The following is a 20,214-nucleotide window of genomic DNA, read 5'->3' as shown; positions in this document are numbered from 1 at the left end:
TAGAATATGATCGGCCACTGAAAAATTTTATCTTTTTAATAAATTAGTAAAACGAGTTTAAATTATATTAGAAAGGCAATTTTGGTCTACAAAAATAGGATTAGGTTTGGGAGTCAATTATGCATAGAGAAGGATTAGCATCCCCACAATGCCCATAAAAATCGATACCAATTAATCATGCGTTATCTTTTGTTTTTGATAAAATGGTTTTAATTTGTAATTTGATAGTAATTCCCTTCATTATTTTTTCTCTTTTTTTCCCAAAATAAAATCAATTTTATTAAAACTTTTTATTTGGGAATATTGAGAAAATTTTAGATTAAAGAATTACCTCATAATTGTCCAACATCTATTGAAAAACAATCCTTTCCATCTATGATTGATCACGACATTCCATAAAAGAAAATAACATTCTTTATAGATAATTATTAGTGACTCTCCAATATATAGATAGAGTACCAAGAATAATTTTTCTCAGAATGTTATTTTAGTTTTATTTGGAAATCCTTACTTTAAAATAACACATTTTTCAAATATATATATTTTTTATGTGAGAAAAACCAATGATGCTACAATTAACTAGCAAATAAGAACTAAGAGACATAAACATGCAAGCAATAAAAAATGAGAATATGCAAATACCTGTCATGCATGACAATGAGATGCGATTTTTGGGATCAGATCCTTAAACATTAAGAGACCACCCGGACTCTCCAACTTCTAGACAGAGTTTAAGTGTGACTATTTATATTTAAGATCTCATTTTCATTTTTATTCCTTTATTTATTCTTATTATTATTTTGATTAAAGAATTATATAAAAAATTTTAATGAAATAAAATTTTCTAAATCCTCCATCTTTTAGGCAGCATTCGAGGACAAATTAATTCATAAGTGGTTTTCACACAAATCCTTGGGATTTTTGCATGGTTTTTAAATGGATTTAAGGTTTGGATCAAATTTAGGGTTTAAGTTTACATATAGAGTTTAAGGTTTAAGGTTTCATTTAGGGTTTTAAAAAATTGTGAATCTCTCTAAAAATCTCTAACATCTAGGTAAAATTTCGAAATAAGCTCATTTTTTATGAGTTTTAAAAATTATATTTTTATAGTTTTATACCTTTCTCATTTCTTGTCAACTTAATTTAATTTTAATTTTTATTATTATTGGTGATAATTCTTTAATATTTAGGTGAAATTAATGTTTTAAAACCTGATTTTGAACTCTTTCCAACATCTAGGTAGGGCTTTCAAATTTTATTTTTTTTTGATTCCTTGTTTATTAATATTATGTTTTAAGAGATCTTAAAAATATAAATGAAAATGAAAATGCATGAATATTCAAAGATAATATAAACATGTCAATTAGCAACATAATACATATGTAAAGTCAATAATAATAATAATAATAATAATAATTGTAATAAAGACCATGTAAACATTTATAAACCCTAAGTTTTTTCTTACTATTTTATATTATTATTTTTTTATATTTTTATATTTTTTATTTTATATATTTTTTTATATTTTATAGTCATAATTTCTTTTCAACATAAATTTTTCTCTAATAAAATTTAATTTCTCAATATCTAGATAGAATTAAACATTTTAAAATTTGATTCTAAAACCCTTCCAACATATAAGCAAGGTTTTTAAAATCCTTTCCTCTTTTTTTTTTTTGTATATATATATATATTATATTTTATATTTTTATATTGTAGCTTATCATATTTTCATTTTTCTCTTTCTTTTTATCATTGTCATTATTTTTTTAAAAAAAAACCGAATAACTCTAATCAATTTTCATGAAAGCCATACAAAATGTGGGAGCTTTGAACCAACCCATGCAAAATAGGTTAGATGACCCGATAACATAGTCTCTATTTTCCCCTATTTAGAAAATCTTTCTTCTTCTTTTTCATTGTTTCTTTTTCAGGTTTTTTATTCCTTTTCGAAACAAAGTTTTAGACATAAACAATGACTAAGGTAAGAACCAAGACCAAAAATATACCCTAAATGACATAAATGGAACTAGAAAATCAAACAAAAAAAGTTGAAGTTTCTTCCTTTTCCAGAATAGAGCATGAAATCCTTTATACGTAGACTTGCACTAGGAAACAAACAAAAATGAAGCTCGAAAGGCCCCTTTGTTCTTATTACTTCAACCGTTGTTTTGGTGTTTAGTTTTCGACCAAAATAAAAAAAACTTTCCTTTCCTAACTTTTCTTATTAAACTTGAAAATTATACTATAGAAAACTTAGAAAATGAGATGGATCATGGCCAAAAGCTTTATGATAGAAAAAAAAAAGCTAGCCAAGCATGGGTTTTGTTCTTTCTAACTAGACATGTCAAGTAACACATAATCACATGTATTTACATAAGAAAGATAAAGGAGAAAAAGAGGTAACTTATCAGTTTTTGCTTCTAGTTTTCTCGTTCTTGGCAACTCGAGATCCTTCTTATTTTGTTGCATTCTTTCTTTATTTCATTTTTCCCTCTTCTTCTTTTTTTTTCTCCTTTCTTTTTCTTACTATCAGCTCTTTCAAAAAAGCTTTTCTTTTTTTTCTTTTCTGTTACTAGTCTCTATTTTCTCACTAACACTTTTTTTTTGTTTTTCTTTTGCTACTACTAGTTCTGTTTTCACCTTCTCATTTCCTTCTTGCTTCTTTTTTGTTTTCACTCCTTTTTCTTTTTTGGTTTTGCCCTTTTCACGACTATTGATTTTTTTTTTTTTTGCTTTTACTTTTTCTTTTATCTTTTGATACTAGTTTTTTTCTCTTTTGTTTTGCCACTAGTTTTTTCTCCCCTTTTTGCTATCTTTTTTTTGGTTTTCTTTTTATCAATGTCTCTCTTCCTCTCTCTTTTTCTTTGGAACCATTTTTTTAAAAAGTGCACTATTTATTCTTCCCATATTGGCTGGCCATTAAGTTCCATGAAGTTTTTTATAGTAGTTTTTTTTTCACATGTTCCTTCCCTCATGTCTCTAACTTACTTTTTCCTTTTATTCCATGGAAAAACCTTCAACATGGGCTTCCCTTAGTTTTCTAGTTATGGGCTTCTAAAGAGAACTAAAACTTACGTGCTTTCTCTTTTTTTTTACCTTTACTTTTTTTCTGTTTTGGGCTTTCTTGTTGGGCTTGGTTTAGGTGTCCTTTATTTGTTTCATTTTTAGCTTCATTTAGGTTTCTAAGTTTTTATTTTTTGGGCCAAGCTTTCTTTTTTTTTTTAATGGTCAATAATAGGCCATTAAGGAATAGTCTTTCATCGATCCTTTTTATTAGGTCATTTTGGGCATTCATTTAGGTCTATGCAATAAGCCTCACTATAGGAAATTAAAAAATGAACCATGTAATGGATCTGAAAAACAATGGTTAAGCTTATTTACAAAATCAAACTTAGATTAAAAATAATAAAATATCTTTGACAAAATTAAATGTTTATACTAATTACTCAAAAGAACTTGGAGATAAAGAAAAGTGATCTTTTATTGAGCAATAATGAATTTGCTAAAAAGCTATCAATATCTTTCCATGAGATTAAACATTGTAAAGGTTTTGTTGTAATGTTGGCTGTGTAGTTGGTTGAATTGGATAAATAAAATCTAGCTTTTACTGATACGTTCGATGAACTAAATTCTATCTATGACACTTACTTTAAAATAGTTCAACATGAAAGAGATCTTGCTGTTAAGCATGCTCAAAAGAAGTATGAACAACTCCATGATAAATTCTTATGCATAACACTGAAAAGGGATGCATTAAATTGGTTAATCAGAAGTTAAACAATAAGATCATCAACTTTCAAAAAGCCCAAAAGTCTATTATGGCCCAGCTTTCAGAAGAATGCCATTTAGCTTGAAAGAGAATACAAAAATGAAGTTAGAAGTAGAAAGTCTGGTCATAAAGAAAATTAAAGTCAAAAAGTTGGCTTCAAAATTAAGGGAAAAGATTAGCACGCTGTCCAAAAGTTCTAAACATATGAGAATAAAATGGTTAATTTAAATTCATATTTTCTCTATTTAAGCTAGTCTTGTTACTAATATAAGCCTATTTGGTTGTGTCCTACAACAAGATTTATTGCTAAAAATTTCAACATTGGAAATAGAAAACAAAAATAATGCAGAGAAAATACAAGTAGAGATATTGGGAAAAACAGAAGAAATTAATAACTTGGAAAAAAAGTATGAGAAATGTCATAACGTCTAAATTCATAGACCTATCACTGGACATAGATTAAAGAAGTCACCACCCAACTTTTTTGTTTAAATGTGATTGGCCACCTGATCGAATATGTTCTATGTAAAAAAGAGTTTCAAGATTGACTTAGGTATATTAAATAGTAGATTTTAGTCCATGAAACCATATTTCAGATTCGAGAGTACGGTTACGCATGAAAAAAGTTATAGCATCCTCATAACACCCATCCAAAATATGGTACTAGTTTGATTTTAGATTACCCCAGCCTTAACCATATTTGTGATTTACCAAAATATTTAATATTAAAAATTAATCTTAAAATTACTCTAATAGTTTGGCAGCAATTTTAGATAATTCTCTCACCTCTAAAGTATTCATAAAGACTAGTGTCTCATCTTAAAGAGACTCTATCATCGGATTCATTTAAATTTTAGTTGAAGAAATAATTAATAAATTTTTTTAATAGTTTAGCAAGATTCAAATCTCCCAATAGTTTGATGAGATTTGTTTGTAAATTTTTTTTTTAGAAAATATACTAAAATTTTCAACAGTTTGGTAAGATTTAAAATGCAAATCCTCTAATAGTTTAGTAGGATAAAAATATAAAATATTTTAATAATAATTTTTTTTGCAATCAATTTATGAAATTCTCCAATAATTTGGTAGAATTCATAAAAAATTTAAATTTATGAAAAAACCTCCAATAGTTTGGTATGATTCATGAATTTGTTTTTAGAAACATTTTTATTATATATCTTTTAATTATTATTCTTTTTTTTAAATGAAATTTACAAAAGTATTTAAAATAAATCATTTAATTTAAAAACAAATAAAAAATAAAACAAGTAAAATGAAATAGAAAATAAATAAAAAATGTAATTGGAAAATAAAATGAAAAAAGAAAAAAAACCTATGATCAGATCAAGTCCAGAAGTGGGTCACACATGGATCCTCGCAGGTTGGGATGCGGGTTATGCTAAATGAAACGACATCATTTGACACTTGTATAAAAGTCAAGGTTCTCAACTTTTTTTCAAAATCTTTTGGCCCTCTCTTTTTCTAAATTTTTTTTGCTTTGCCTTCTTTCAAGAAACCCCAGAATAAGCCACTGAAAATTGGGCTTGATAATCAATTTCTAGAAAACTGACCGAAATTTGGCTAAAAACTTCAAAGTTCACCAAAAATTTTAAACTTTCAACCCAAAACCCAAATTTTTCTAGAATTTTCCATATTTTTTCCAAATATTTCTCAAAGTTTTCCAAAAAATTCCCCTATTTTAGATTTTTTAAAGATTGCTAACAATTTTATTTTTTCACCAAACTTAGAAACCCAAATGTTAACTAACACTAAACAAAATAGACCAAACAATATCAACCCAGAACCTAGACTCTCATTTCTTTTTCTTTATCCTTTCTGTGTGATTTTGAAATCCCATTTATAGCTTGTCTTAGTAGCGATTTTAGGGTTTGAATAGAGTTAATCCATGCTCAAATCCTAGGATCTTATCACGATTGATTAGTTTCAAATCCCTTTCTATCTAATTTCCACTCAAAATCCTTAAACTATCTATTTGTTCCTTTCCTTTTTCAATTCTGTCAATGAATCAAATTGTGAATAAAGGAAATTCCTTTCTTTTTTCAATTCTGTCAATGTCAACTCATGAATAAAAGAAAGAACAAAAAGAAAAATGGAAATAAAATTGGAAATTAATAATAATAATAATAATAATAATAGTAGTAGTAGTAGTAAATACAATGTGGGTTGGGCTAGAGCTTGCATTTGATCAACAAATACCGGCCTCAAAGTCTAAACGAAATAATACAAAAAGTGAGAAACCCAAATACAAACCTTTCCAAGGTCTGACAATCCGAAAGAGATCCAAATTGACAAATCTGTTGTACCCCAAACGAAAATAGGTGTCTACAGTTGCCCTTCTTTGCACATTTTTATGAAAAAATAATGATGCAAAAACATTGACAGCCATTACGGTCGAGCTCGAAAGTCAAAATTTAAAAAGTGATTGAAGTTTTGTGAAACAAGAAATAACATGATATGGATTGAGCCGAGATCAAATAGGTGATCGGGATTGAACCATGAGTCAAAAAAATAAAATGATCTAAACTAAGTCGAGATCAAAACATGGTAATGTGAACAAATGCATGTCCTATCTGAGATGCAAATGCGTGAAAGTTTTGATTGTGGTATTAAAGTTCTCCAGACTCTTTCCTTTGCATCCCAATCTCTTCATACTTCTTGTTAAGGAAATCAAATTCGCTTTAAAAGAAATCAAAATAGGCACTCATCTTTCCTTTTAAGGGAATTTTCAAAACCATTACTTTTACCACACCTTGAAGGTTTCTCCCTTTGCCTTCATCTTTTTCAACCTTCCCAAAGTAAATGCACAATCTCTTATGACATTATTCAATTATTAGTTATTATTCCAAAGTAAAGGCAAGGATTAAAAGTGAGATATAACTAGAATGAAATAAACATCATTTATTCAAAAAAGTAGATTACAATTGATGGCAATTGGACAAAATAAAAGCATATAAGGATGGCTATTTGGGGTAATAATACCTCCAGAAAAATAATCAGATAATCATGACAACATATCTTAGATTTTTTTAAAAAATTTAACCTCATAATGCACTTAGCACTTCAGAACTCTGAAAATATTCACTTATATTGACTTTGATACACCTCACAAATGATGTCATATCCTACTTATCCAAGTTATAGGTTTTTAACTTAGATAAACCTCTTTTTAGTTCAAGCTACCCTTCTAAGTTTTCAACTTGAACTCACCTTTTTTTTTTAGTTCAAGCCACCCTCTTTTTTTTTTTAAGTTTAAGCTGTCCTTTTGGGTTTTCAACTTGAACTCTTTTTTTTAAAGCAAAGTATCTTTTTACTGCATCAGAATTTATGAGATTAGGAAGGTCATCTCCATCATCTCCAACAAAATTAGGGCTCATCTTGAAAAGGCTCTTTTCATAACATATAGTCTTTCCTAATTTGGAGTCCATTTTCCTCTATTATTATGTTGACTTGGAAGAATTCTTTTCAAAACCAACTCTCGAAATTGATGAGGTTGGACCTTTTTATCGTGAGCCTTCATCATCCTTCATTGGTATAGTTGGCTGTGACAGAGTGCCACTAACCTCTTTTCTTCATAAGGTTTAATTGCTCATAGCGCTTTTGAATCCTTTTGACTTCTTCTAATCCTATTTCTCTTAAGATTCTCAAAGATGGTATTTCTACTTTCATTGGTAATATAGCCTCCATCATGTAAACCAAGGAGAACAGAGTTACCCGAGTAAAAGTGCGTACTGATGTTCAATAAGCATGCAAAGCAAAAGGTAATTTCTCATGCTAATCTTTATATGTTTCAATCATCTTTTATGGAATCTTTTTGACATTCTTATTTGCAGCTTCTATTGCCCTATTCATTTTTGGGTGGTAAGGAGCTAAATTATGGTGCTTAATCTTGAACTGAGTAAATACTTCTTGCATCATCTTACTATTCAAGTTCTTTGCATTATCTGAGATGATCTTTTTAAGGAGCCTATATATATAGATTATTTCTCTTTTGATGAACTTACAAACTATTAATCGAGTTACATTTGTAAAAAAAGCTACTTCAACCCATTTAATGAGGCAATCAAACATCATAAAAATGAATCTATTCCTATTTGATGCTTTTGTAATGATGGGACCAATGACATCCATCCTCACATAGAGAATGGCCAAGGTGGTGCCAAAACATGCAACGAACTGGGCATAGTGTGGATCTTGTTAGCATAGATGTGGTATTTGTGACACTTTTGAGCATAATCAATACAATCGCTCTCCATTGTTAACCAATAGTATTCGACACTCAAAATCTATCTTGCCATCATGTACCCATTTGTATGTGCTCCACATACACCATCATGTATCTTCTTAATAATTTTTCTTGCCTTAGAGACATTTACTCAATGTAATAACATTTAATCTCTGCTTCTCTTATACAAAACCTTACCATTTGAGAATAATCCTATAGCCAATCTCCTTAAGACTCTCTTATCATTCTCTGTTGCCTAATCTGAGTATTACTGACTTTTTAGGTATCACAAAATGTTATAATACCAAGGATTTCCATCTCTTTCCTTCTCCATATTGGCACAATGTACTGGCATGTACTTGACATCTAACTTGATGGGCTATATTTTAGCATTATTCCTAATTCGTATCATTACAACTAAAGTGACCAATGCATCTGTAATTTGATTTTTTTTCATGAGCAAATGTTCAAACTGGACTATCTTGAATTGCTCACACAATTTCAAAATGTATTTATGGTATAGGATAAGTTTTGAGTCTCTTATTTCCCATTCATCCTTTAGTTGATAAATCACCAAAGTGAAATCCCTGAATACCTTTAATACTTTGATATTTTTGTTCAAAGCATCTTGCAATCCCATAACACAAGCCTTATATTCAGCCACATTATTAGTGCAATTGAAGTTCAATCTTGTTGTAACATGGTAATAATGCCCTGTTAGAGATATTAAAATTGCTCTAATTCCATGTCCCATGGCATTGGCAGCCTAATCAAAATACATTCTCCATGACTTTTCATCATCATTATCTTCCTTTAATCCTGAGATGGCCATTAATTTTTCATCTAAAAAATTGAGTTTCATGGGCTCATAGCTTTCAATGACACAATCTAAAAGAATTTGGCAATGGCACTTTTCTTGATTGCCTTTGGCTCACATATACTATATCATACTCAAAAAGCATTACTTGCCATCTTGCAATTCTCCCTAATAATGATGGCTTTTTAAAGATGTACTTGATTGGATCAAGTTTATCCGTAAGCCAAGTGTGTGGTAAAGCATATATTGCTTGAGTCTTTTAGCTATCCAAGCCAAAATGCAACACATTTTCTCTAGCGATGAGTACTTTAGACTCATACTCAATGAATTTCTTGCTCAAGTAGTAAATAGTCCTTTCCTTTTTACCTAACTCATCCTACTATCCTAGTACACATCCCATCGACTTTTCATGCACCACTATATATAGAATTAATGGTTTTCTCAAAATGAGTGGTACTAATATTGAAAGATTTAACGGGTATTGCTTAACCTTATCAAAAGTTTCTTGACATTCTCTATTCGATTCACTAGGGTTGTTCTTTCGGAGGAGTTTAAAGATGGGATTACATTTAAAGGTAAGCTAAGAGATGAATCAAAAAATGTAATTTAATCTACCAACAAAACTTTGGACTTCTTTTGGTGTACTGGGTGGGGATAAGTTTTGAATGGCTTGTATCTTTTCTATAACAACTTTAATTCCCCTTTCATTAACCACAAAACCCAACAATTTTCCTAACATGGCTCCAAATGTACATTTGGATGGATTTAACTCAAGCTGAAACTTCTCAACCTCTTAAACAATTTTTTGAGGTTAACTACATGGTCCTCATTTTCTCAAGATTTTGTGATCATGTCATCTATGTACACCTCAACCTCTTTATGCATCATATCATGAAAAAGTGTCACCATAGCCCTTTGATAGGTTGCCTTAGTATTTTTTAATCCAAAAGGCATAATCTTATAATAGAATGTTCTTCACATAGTTACAAAAGTAATCTTTTTCCATGTCATCTTAAGCCATCTTTATTTTATTATAGCTAGAGAATCCATCCATAAAAGAAAAAACCACATGTTAGGCTATATTATCCATCAATGTATCAATATATAATAAGGGAAAGTTATCTTTCACGCTAATCTTATGTAGATCATGATAATCTACACACATTTGTACTTTTTTTTCTTTTTTAGAGATAGGTACTATATTGGCCACCCATTCAAAATATTTGGCTATTTGCAAAAAGCCTGCATCAAATTGCTATTTTACCTTCTTTTTTTTTTAATTTGCAACAACAATTTTGGTTTCATGCTTCTCAGTTTTTATTGAACTAGCTTACATTCAGGCTTTAAGAATAGCCTATGTTCCACTATCTCAGTGCTGAGCCTAGGCATATCTTGGTAGGACCTAGTGAATACATCTATGAATTCTTAAAGCAGATCTTCTAATTGTTGTCTATCAACCACTAGGAGCAAGATACTAACCTTGACTTCTTTTTTGTTTTAGGCATCACCTAGATTGATTATCTCAATAACTTGTTGATAAGGCTCAATAGATTTATTTTCTTATTCATTTAATATCATCAAATCTAGAGGCAAAGTGTATTCTTTAAAGTCCTCTTCAGTATCAAGTTTGTCAATGTTAATTGAATTTTCAAAATTAAATCCTTGATTGTTATCATGATTATTGCCATATTCATTTGAAAACCTAAAATTGAATAAATAAGAAGTATTGACAAAATGCTTTGATGGGAAAATTGATTGAATAGAAAAAGTGAATAAAATGCATGCTCTTATTTTTTTACTGAAATAATGGATAATAAGAGGCCCATACATAAGAAATCAACCCAATGTTTTTAGGTATAAGTGATTAAGAGTTGCAATTACATTGAAAAAGTATCCAAGATAGCTAGCATTTGGATGACACTCCAATTTTTTAGTTCAAAGTTTGGTGGGCTTGGATAAACTAGCACTTCTTCCTTTTAGATATCTTCATTTATCATCTAGATGGATAATTCAGCAAAAGCTTTTTCCATGCTTAATTCCCCTTCAACATTTTTCTTAGCTCCCGAGTACATGTACCTTCTAAAACTAAATGTTTCATACAAGTGGGGAATAACCATTGGCATATTTTTCACTATCTTTTTCCCTTTTTTGTCATCTCGTATTCCTTTCATTTCCCATCCCAGGCCCAATTTTCCACTATTGTCCGTAATTTTTTATGGTTATTTTATTCCTTATAAATTTTTGCCTAGTCCAACTCCAATATTCCAACCTTTATTAATCATCTAATTGATCACAATCCTACTAAACTTAGAACCTCCACCCACAACATTAACAAGTTCAAAGGATCAATAAGAGCACTCCAATGACTTCTTTGCAGCTTTTATGTGTAGAGCATTCATGGGCTGAGTCACTAGCAAATTTTCTTTTCTTGTTACAATCACCAATTGATCTTCCATGTTAAACTTAACATTTTGATGTAGAGAGGAAGGAATAGCACTTGTCATGTGAATCTATGGTCTTCCAAACAAACAACTGTAGGATTGAGAAATGTTCATAACCTGAAACTTTATGTTGAAGACACAAGGTCCTTTTTGCATAAGCAATTCAATATCTCTCAATACTTCACATGTAGTTCCATCAAATGTTCAGACCATCATGGCTGCTTTTGATATGGGATATATCAATAGGTAGCCTTGCCAAAGTAGACATGGGCATAACATTAATGGTCAAACCATTATCGATAAGGACTTTGGCTATCATTCTTGCATTTAACAGTGATATGTAAAGCCTTTGTACTTTTTCTACCTTCGGGTGGAATCTTATCATCAATGAAAGCTATATAATGTGGTACCACTAAGTTCGCTGCCAAATGATTCATATATTCCATTGACACATCATGTGCCACATAAGTCTAATTTAACACCTTCAACAAGGCATTGCCATGTGGTTCTAAATTTAACATTAGTGAGAACAAAGAGATTCTGGCTAGCATCTTGTTCAATTGCTCCACTACAGTGTATTCACTATGCTTCACTAACTTTAAGAACTCACAAGCTTCTTTTTCGAGCATAAATTTTAGGATATCTTTCCCTAAAATTGATTCTAATCCAATCTATTTTTTCATCATTCTCTCTTTTCCCACTTTTTCTAACACCTTTGAAGAATAGCGTCTTTCATTTTTAGTCATGCCACATACACTAGTTAATATGGTAGCATTAAACTTAGGCAAGATTTTTTCTTATCCTTGGACCATCATCTAACAACCATACTTCCATGGCACAACTTTCTCATTCTTGTAAGCGAATGGACTTGAGACTTTGAAAGTCACTAGCTTAGGAATAAACTTGTCTACGACTGATCTTAGCTTTTCACCATAATGTATGGTAATTGGCTTTAGTACCCACTTATCGATCATAGCTACTTCAGCCCCTTTCAAGGTTTTTATTTCTTCATACAACTTGATCTAGTAGGAATCCATTAGCCTATGTACCTCATCATAATGCTATTTGCACATTTCAATTAAACACCCTGGAGCTCTGTTATGATACTTGCATTTTTTGTTCGGGATAATCTCCCATGATAGGTTCATGGATCCACTAGTTATATCATCCCAGCCTCATATAAAGCTTCATACAGTTAATTGAACGGCATTGTGATCTCTTTCACTTTTTTTTTTATTTGCCCTTTATCTTCGTTTAAAGCATTGATTGCATGATTGGGCAACAAGTTACCACCAACATTAAGTGTTATTTTCCTACTAGTATCAAAACTTATTAGCCTTTTTTTTTATTAAACTTTGCACCCTGTACTTTAAAAAGGTACAATCTTTAGTAGAATGGCTAGTAACCCTATAATGATAGTCATAGTGAGTAGCGAGATTTTACCACTTAGGGTAAAGAAGTTTAGATGCTTTTGCAAAGATGGAAGCAATCAAGTGATTTTTATAGAGTTATTGGTACAATTCTATATAACTCATAGCAATAGGATCGAAGGTGGGCTTTTCTCGATATTTTATGGTTCTCGTGTACCATTCGTTGGGTTGATTGGACGGACAGAAGGTCTTACTGTAGTCGATGCATTTAGATTGTAAGTAGGTGATTTGAAGGCAAGTTGATAAGTAGATGGATAGAAAGGCCATGGAGCTGGTTGATGAAAGAAACTTAAGCATAATTTATGACAGGATAATATGTAGGATAAACTGGTTAAGGGTAGTTTCTATATTGCTATCTTTCATAACTGATAGCTTGAGTCTCATTTTCCTTTTTCTTAGGCATCCTTTTAACAGCAAAGGGTTTCCCCTTCAAGTTTGCCATTTTTATGGCATTTTTAATTATTTCTCTAGAGATTATCATATCAACAAAATTTTTTATCGCATTCCCAATCATTTTTTCATAGTAAGGTGACTTCAGAATACTTATAAATAGTACTGTTGTTTTTTTCTTGGTTAATGATGGTTGTACTTGAGCAATTATATCATGCCATTTTCAGGCATACTCTTTAAAAGACTCAATTGATTTCTTCTCCATACCATGCAATGAAAGGCAATTAGAAGCCATATCTATAATATAGTAGTATTGATTGATGAAGGATCAAATTAAATCCTTTTAAGATTATATGCAGGCTCTATCCAACTAGACATAGCATCTTGTAGTAGACCCAATTAAACTATTTTAAAACACATGTATGAGTAGTTTCTTATTGCTGGTATGTGCTACCATCTTACAACAATACATTGTGACATGTGTGATAGGGCATTTGGTACCATCATACTTTTCAAACTCTAAAACTTTAAACTTTGTAGGGATCGTGACACTTAATACTAGACAAAGTTCTGTGGCATTCATAAAACCATAAAAGTTGATGCCTTTTATAGTTCATAATCTCTTCTCAATCATATTTATCATATGATCAGTTTCAAAATGCTCCGAAGACTTAGCCATTTTTAATTTTTCCTTTGTTTCGTTCAAATTAAGGACATGGTTCAACTCAACTGCTTTCTTCATAAAAATAGGATTAATGTAACTCTGGACATTTCTTTGATTAGGTGTATAAAGCATTCCTAAATAATTGTACCTTGGTATTATTGATTGTTGTGGTGAGAAGCTTTAAGTGAAATGGGTTTAATGTAGACCATAACCTGTAGGGTATAATGGCTCAGTGACTTTGTGCAGAACATCTTCCTCCACTACTTTTTCCTTGTTTATCTTATTCAAAATCCTAAGGATCTGGCTCAATTCCCTTTTGATTTCCTCCTGAGCCTTTTTTAACTTCTCAATGCGGCTCATGTTATCTTACTCCATTTTTTTAGATTAAACCCAAATGTAATATGAATGTTGAGCTATATCTAAACCTTACATACTACAATCTAAAATTAATGATCTTATTGTGAGCTAACTAAGAAACGATTATGAATGAATGTAATGCAATGCATAGACAAGAAAAAAATATTTGCCCTTGTTAAAGATTTCAACAAAAGTGAACTTTCATTTATTCTATAAAAGTTTGTTTTACATCAAGTTTAATACTCTCCACTTAGAAAAATGCTTGATATGTTCATAGTGGTTTTTGGCCTTTTCAATGAAATTCAATAGTCGTTGTCCATGCTTTCTTATTGGTGTAACTAGAGTTCTCAAAGTCTCTACCTCTTTCGCCATTTCTCTTACCTTAATTACTGCCTTGCTTATCTTGGTTGCAAGATGTTCTATGTATCTTTGCCTTCCGAACCCTTCTCTTTTGTCAATCCATACTTGATAGGATAATTCCCTATGCTTATTCATGAGTGCCATGACATGATTCCCCAGCTCACTTAATTTTTATTTTAGTGTTTGGATAAGCCTTCCAAGCATCTCATTTTCTTATTGAGCTTCCATATAATCATCTTCCATTTGGGAACATTCTCTTCTTAATTTTTCATTCTCACAAGTTAAATTAACAATATTTGTTTCTTTAGCCTTCACTTGTATGCGCAATCTTTTTTGCTCTTGCTATAGCTTTAGCAATTTTGAGATGGCATTGTCATGCTCTCTAATAGCCCTTTGAGTTTTGCTTTCAACCTCTAATCTTTTGTGTAGCTAATGAAGTTCAACCAAATCCTTAACTACCTATCACGCTCTTTAGAAATCTCTTGGACTTAGACTTCTAGTTTTTTTGCTTTATCTTTCCACTACCCCTTCTCTTTCTAAAGTCTTAGAATTTTTTATTTCAATTTTTTTTCTTAACTTCAGATTCTTTCATTGTAAGTTTCAGCTTTGAAGGCATCTTATCCAACTCTTGATTCACTATCTGGATATGATTTGTGAATGCAACTTCCTTGCCTTTCTTAGTTGACCACACCAAATATCCTTAAGTGACTATATCGATGAATGATCCAAGGCTCATTCTCTTAGGCTTCTTCCAGGCTTTGATTATACTATTAATTTTTTAAAAAGTGTTAGGTTTTCCATACAAACAATCAAATTAGCTAAGCCTATATGTCATAAGAATAAATTGTTCAACTCCATACTGTCCCCTTACCATCAATAGTGCATAACTTATTGATCCTCATAAGCCTAAAAGTGGAACCTCTATCTCATTTTCACATTGATATAACGTGGGTTCTCGACTCATCCATGGGACTAGCCATTTTCACTTGACAAGCCATGAGTTTCTGCAATAGATATTCCCATTCTTTCTTGGTCTTTATCTCTGGCCATTCAATTTCACAAAACTCCTTGATAGGGTTTTGATTGTGAAAATAGAGTTTGGAAAAAGTACTCTTCTTACATTCCAAATGGCTCTTCATATATAAATACAATAATGGCATGCACCTAAGAAAATGCGCTTTATCATTTTGTCTATAAAATCTCAATGATCTGATGGTTTTTGCAAAGATCGGAAGTGAAGGATTACATTTGCTCTCATCTGCTTAAATTTATCTACCACTTCTATCTTAATATGGCTTAGACTTTACGGAAGATTACCATCCCATATATTGCTAAAGCAAGCAAATTCATTTATTGGTCCTCATCAAGGTGTTTAACAATGAAATCTCAGAAAACTCCCATGGGATACCTTTATGCCCTCCCTTTTTCCTGAATATGTGAATCTACGAGCTTTTTTCCTTCCCCTAAAATATAAGCCAAATATTTTTGATACTCTGGCTTTTGTTGTTTCACATATATTCTATTTGGATACTGGAGATGCAAACATACCAGAATTAAATACTTTTCTATAGTTGTCACCAAATACACTTCATTAAAAAATGAAACAATGATAAAAGGGATCCCAAAACTGTACCATCACCTTAATGAGTAAGTTTTCAACTTTGCTGACAAAAGATATGCAATATGCCCAAACTTCTGACAAAAAGCTAGTTGCCTAGAAGGGACCATGTTATTCCATATGTCTAATATGTCTTTTAGGTCATTTTATTTAAGAAGCAATTGAACTTCCTTTAGTAAAATAAAAACATAACTAAGTAGTAAACAATCCCCTTCTTCTCGCTACCTCATTTTGACTCTATCTTCACATCCATAGGTGAATTACATTTGAAGAATACATACGAGGTGCAAACCTAACATTCTATAGGCTCTATGAAAGCTTTTGTTGAAAACATCTTTAGGGCATGAATAATATGCAATCTACATGTATGTTTATAAATATGCACAAACAGAAAAATAAACAAGAAATTCGGCTAGTCACCTCGATATAAAATAAAGGATAAACACTGTAAAATAAGTAAAATAACAACATGACTCTAAATTTCAAATTAAGTATAAAAGGTAAAGGGACATGGCTTGACCTATGGGTTAAGCTCTTAAGGTTAACTATATGTGGCTTGGATTATTTCTAAAAGGTTCCCAAATTATTCCTTACATCATTGTCTATCACAGACTAGCAAAGTAGCCAAATCCTTGCTCATTATAAGCTACAAGCAAAAATAGTTCAATCTGAGTGAGAGTATTTCTGTAGCCCATGCGGAGACATAAAATCTCACTAGAGTGTAGGTACTTTACTTCCTCTTAAGGGACAGAACTCAGGTGTAGAGCTCATGTAATGCAAATGCAAATTAATGACATATATATGAAATGAATAACTAAATAGCTAAAAAATATATAAACAAGGAAAAAGAAAGAAAGAAAATCTTATTTTTATTAGGCTAGGCTTGGATAACAAGAAATCATTTGCTAGCCTGACTCTCGATATTCCCTAATCGAGTCACTAAACTATCATAATGTATAGATCTGTAGACATATTACTAGACATGTATTAATGAAGTCACCACCAATCTTTTTTGTTTAAATGTGATTGGCCACCTGTTCGAATCTATCCTATTTAAATAGAAGTCCCAAGATTGACTTAGGTATCTTTAAAAAGTAAATTTTAGTCCATGAATTCATATTTCAAATTCAAGAGTGTGATTACACGTGAAAAAAGTTATAAGCACCTATCCAAATGATGGTACCAATTTAATTTCAAATTATCCAAGTCTTAACCATATTTATGATTTACCAAAATATTTAGTATTAAAAATTAATCTTAAAATTACTCCAATAGTTTGGTAGCAATTTAAGATAATTCTCTTACGTTAGGAATATTCATGGAGGCTAGTATCCCACCTTGAAAAGGCTCCATCATCTGAGTCGTTTAAATTTTAGTTAAAGAAATAATCAGTAAAATATTCTAATAGTTTGGTAAGATTTACTTTCACACAAATCTCTCAATATTTGTGAGATTTCTTTGTAAATGTTTTCTTTTAGAAAATATACTAAATCTTCCAATAGTTTGGTAAGATTTAAGATGCAAAACATCCAATAGTTTGATAAGATAAAAATACAAAATATTTTAATAATAATTTTTTTGCAATCAATTTATGAAATTCTCTAATAGTTTGGTAGAATTTATAAAAAATTTAAATTCATGAAGAAATCTCCAATAATTTAGTATAATTCATGAATTTATTTTTAAAAATATTTTTTATTATTTTTTTAAAAAAATGAAATTTAAAATTACTTAAAATAAATCATTTAATTTAAAAACAAATAAAAAATCTAAAAAAATAAAACAAGTAAAATGAAAAAGAAAATAAATATAAAATATATAAAAATAAAATAAATAAAAAATGTAATTGGAAACTAAAATGAAAAAAAAAAAAAATCTGTGATCGGGTTAGGTCAAGAAGTGAGTCATGCGTGGATCCTCACGAGTTGTGACGAGGGTTATGCTAAATGAAACAGTGTCGTTTAGCACTAGTATAAAAGTCAAGATTTTAGCTTTTCTTCAAAATCCTTTAGCCATTTCTCTCTCTAAATTTTTTTTGCTCTGCCTTCTCTCTAGAAACCCTAAAAGAAGTCATCGAAAACTAGGTTTGATCACTAGTTTCTGGAAAACTGGCCAAAATTTGGTCAGAAACTTCAAAGTTTGCCAAAAATTCAACCAAAAAATTCAAACCTTCAACCCAAAACGTAGAATTTTTCATATTTTTCCAAATTTTCCCAAATTTTTCCAAAAAATTCCCCTTTTTAAGATTTTTCAAAGATTCCTAACAATTTTATTTTTTCACTAAACTTAGAAACCTAAATGTTAACTAACCCTAAATAAAATTAACCAAACAGTATCAACCCAGAACCCAAAATCTTCTCCTTTTTCCTTGTCCTTTTATGTGTGATTTTGACGTCCCATTTACAGCCTATCTTAGTAGTGATTTTAAGGTTTGAACAGAGTTAATCCAGGCTCAAATATTGAAATCTTATCACGATTGATTAGTCTCAAATCCCTTTCTGCCTGATTTCAATTCAAAATCCCTAAACTACCGATTTAGTCCTTTCTCTTTTTCAATTTTGTCAATGAATCAGTTCGTGAATAAAGGAAATTCCTTTACTTTTTCAATTCTGTCAATATCAACTCATGAATAAAAGAAAGAATGAAAAGAAAAATTGAAATAAAATTAAAAATAATAATAATAATAATAATAATAATAATAATACAATATGTGTTAGGTTAAAGTCTGCATCATCTGATCAACAATTACCAAGCTTAAAGTCCAAACGAAATAATACAAGAAGCCAAAAACTCAAATGCGAACACCTCTGAAGTCTGACGATCCAAAAGAGATCTGAATTGATAAATCAATCGTACGCCGGATGAAAATGGGTGTATACAAAAAACACGCAGAGCAGGTAGTTTCTTAGGAGAAGCAAGTTTGTCATGTGCAGGTCATGTTAGAGGAAAAAGAACAGCTTATCCTGTAATATAGAGGAAAGAAGCTGGAATATCAATTTTACGAGGTTTAGGAAGCAGTTACTGAATATGTAAATTCAAACTTTTATAGACTTTCATATAAATTTAAGATTCTGTTTGGTTCTGCCGATTCAGGCAATGCTGACAGCTAATGAAAGTAAACTTGTGAAAGCTAGGAAGCAATATGATGTGATGCTAGAAAGTGAGCAGATAGAGTTATCTAGACATTTGAAAGAGATATCTCAGAGGAATGATCAGGTATCATTTTTTTCTGTCAACGTTATATGAATCCTTAAAGATTTTGGCAATCAGATTGATACTCTGAAGAGTTGGTCAGGCTATTAATGACATACAGAGGAAGTACGACCTGGAGAAGCACGAGATTGTTAAATTGGAAAAAGAGAAGGTTAGCTCTTGATTGCTCTATGTTGCAATATGCAGCAGATAGTGGTTCTCACCTGCTTTAACTTTCAGACTGACAAAGTTGTAGAAGAAAAGGAACAGAGATATGATCAGAAGGTTAGAAGAATCAAGGCTGCACTTGTTGCGCATTCAAGAGGAAAATGCTGCTTTAGTATGACATAGAAACTAGTGCAAACTTAAGATCACGTTGTTTGTTATTCTCTTTCAGCATGTATGAGCTTTGCTATTACTAGTTCTTGCTGTTAAGGTGTAAATACTGATCAAGTTTTTTTATTTCATATTATAAATTTATAATAAATTAGTGCGTGATAGGGCAGGCTATAAAATTCTAATCTCATAACCTTATTGTTTCATAAAAGTGTTTTGTAACCAAAATATAAGATTTCTAAAATAAAATTAAAATAACGATATTTAATCGTTTCAAAATCTGATATAGAACCAAATAAAAATTTATTGCAAAATATTATTTAGCAATCACGATATTGTTGTTAGGTAAAAAATTTGGCTATCAAAATAATATTGTTATATAAAAATTTTTACAACCAAAGTAATATTGTTATGTAAGAGTTTTTATAACCAAAATTTATAATTACTAAAATGAAGTTCATGCAACAACATTTTATTGTTGTAAAATATTTTTTAGCAACTAGAATATTGATGTTATGTAAAAAATTTAGTAACCAAAATAATATTGTTATGCAAAAATTTTTGCATTACATAAAATTTTTTATAACCAAAATT

At 30.4% G+C, this 20,214-nt stretch overlaps 1 pseudogene; it reads left to right on the top strand.

The window, feature by feature from the left end:
* The first annotated feature begins 3,432 nt into the window (after positions 1-3,432).
* LOC111308113 (synaptonemal complex protein 2-like) lies at positions 3,433-19,732 on the top strand (annotated as a pseudogene).
* Positions 19,733-20,214: the final 482 nt, after the last annotated feature.

The sequence above is a fragment of the Durio zibethinus genome, chromosome 2 (assembly GCF_047325235.1).
Source record: "Durio zibethinus cultivar Kanyao isolate XHJ-2024 chromosome 2, ASM4732523v1, whole genome shotgun sequence".
NCBI lineage: Eukaryota > Viridiplantae > Streptophyta > Magnoliopsida > Malvales > Malvaceae > Durio > Durio zibethinus.
The sequence above is the reverse complement of the archived record's forward strand: the minus strand, read 5'-3'. Positions and strand labels throughout refer to the sequence as shown.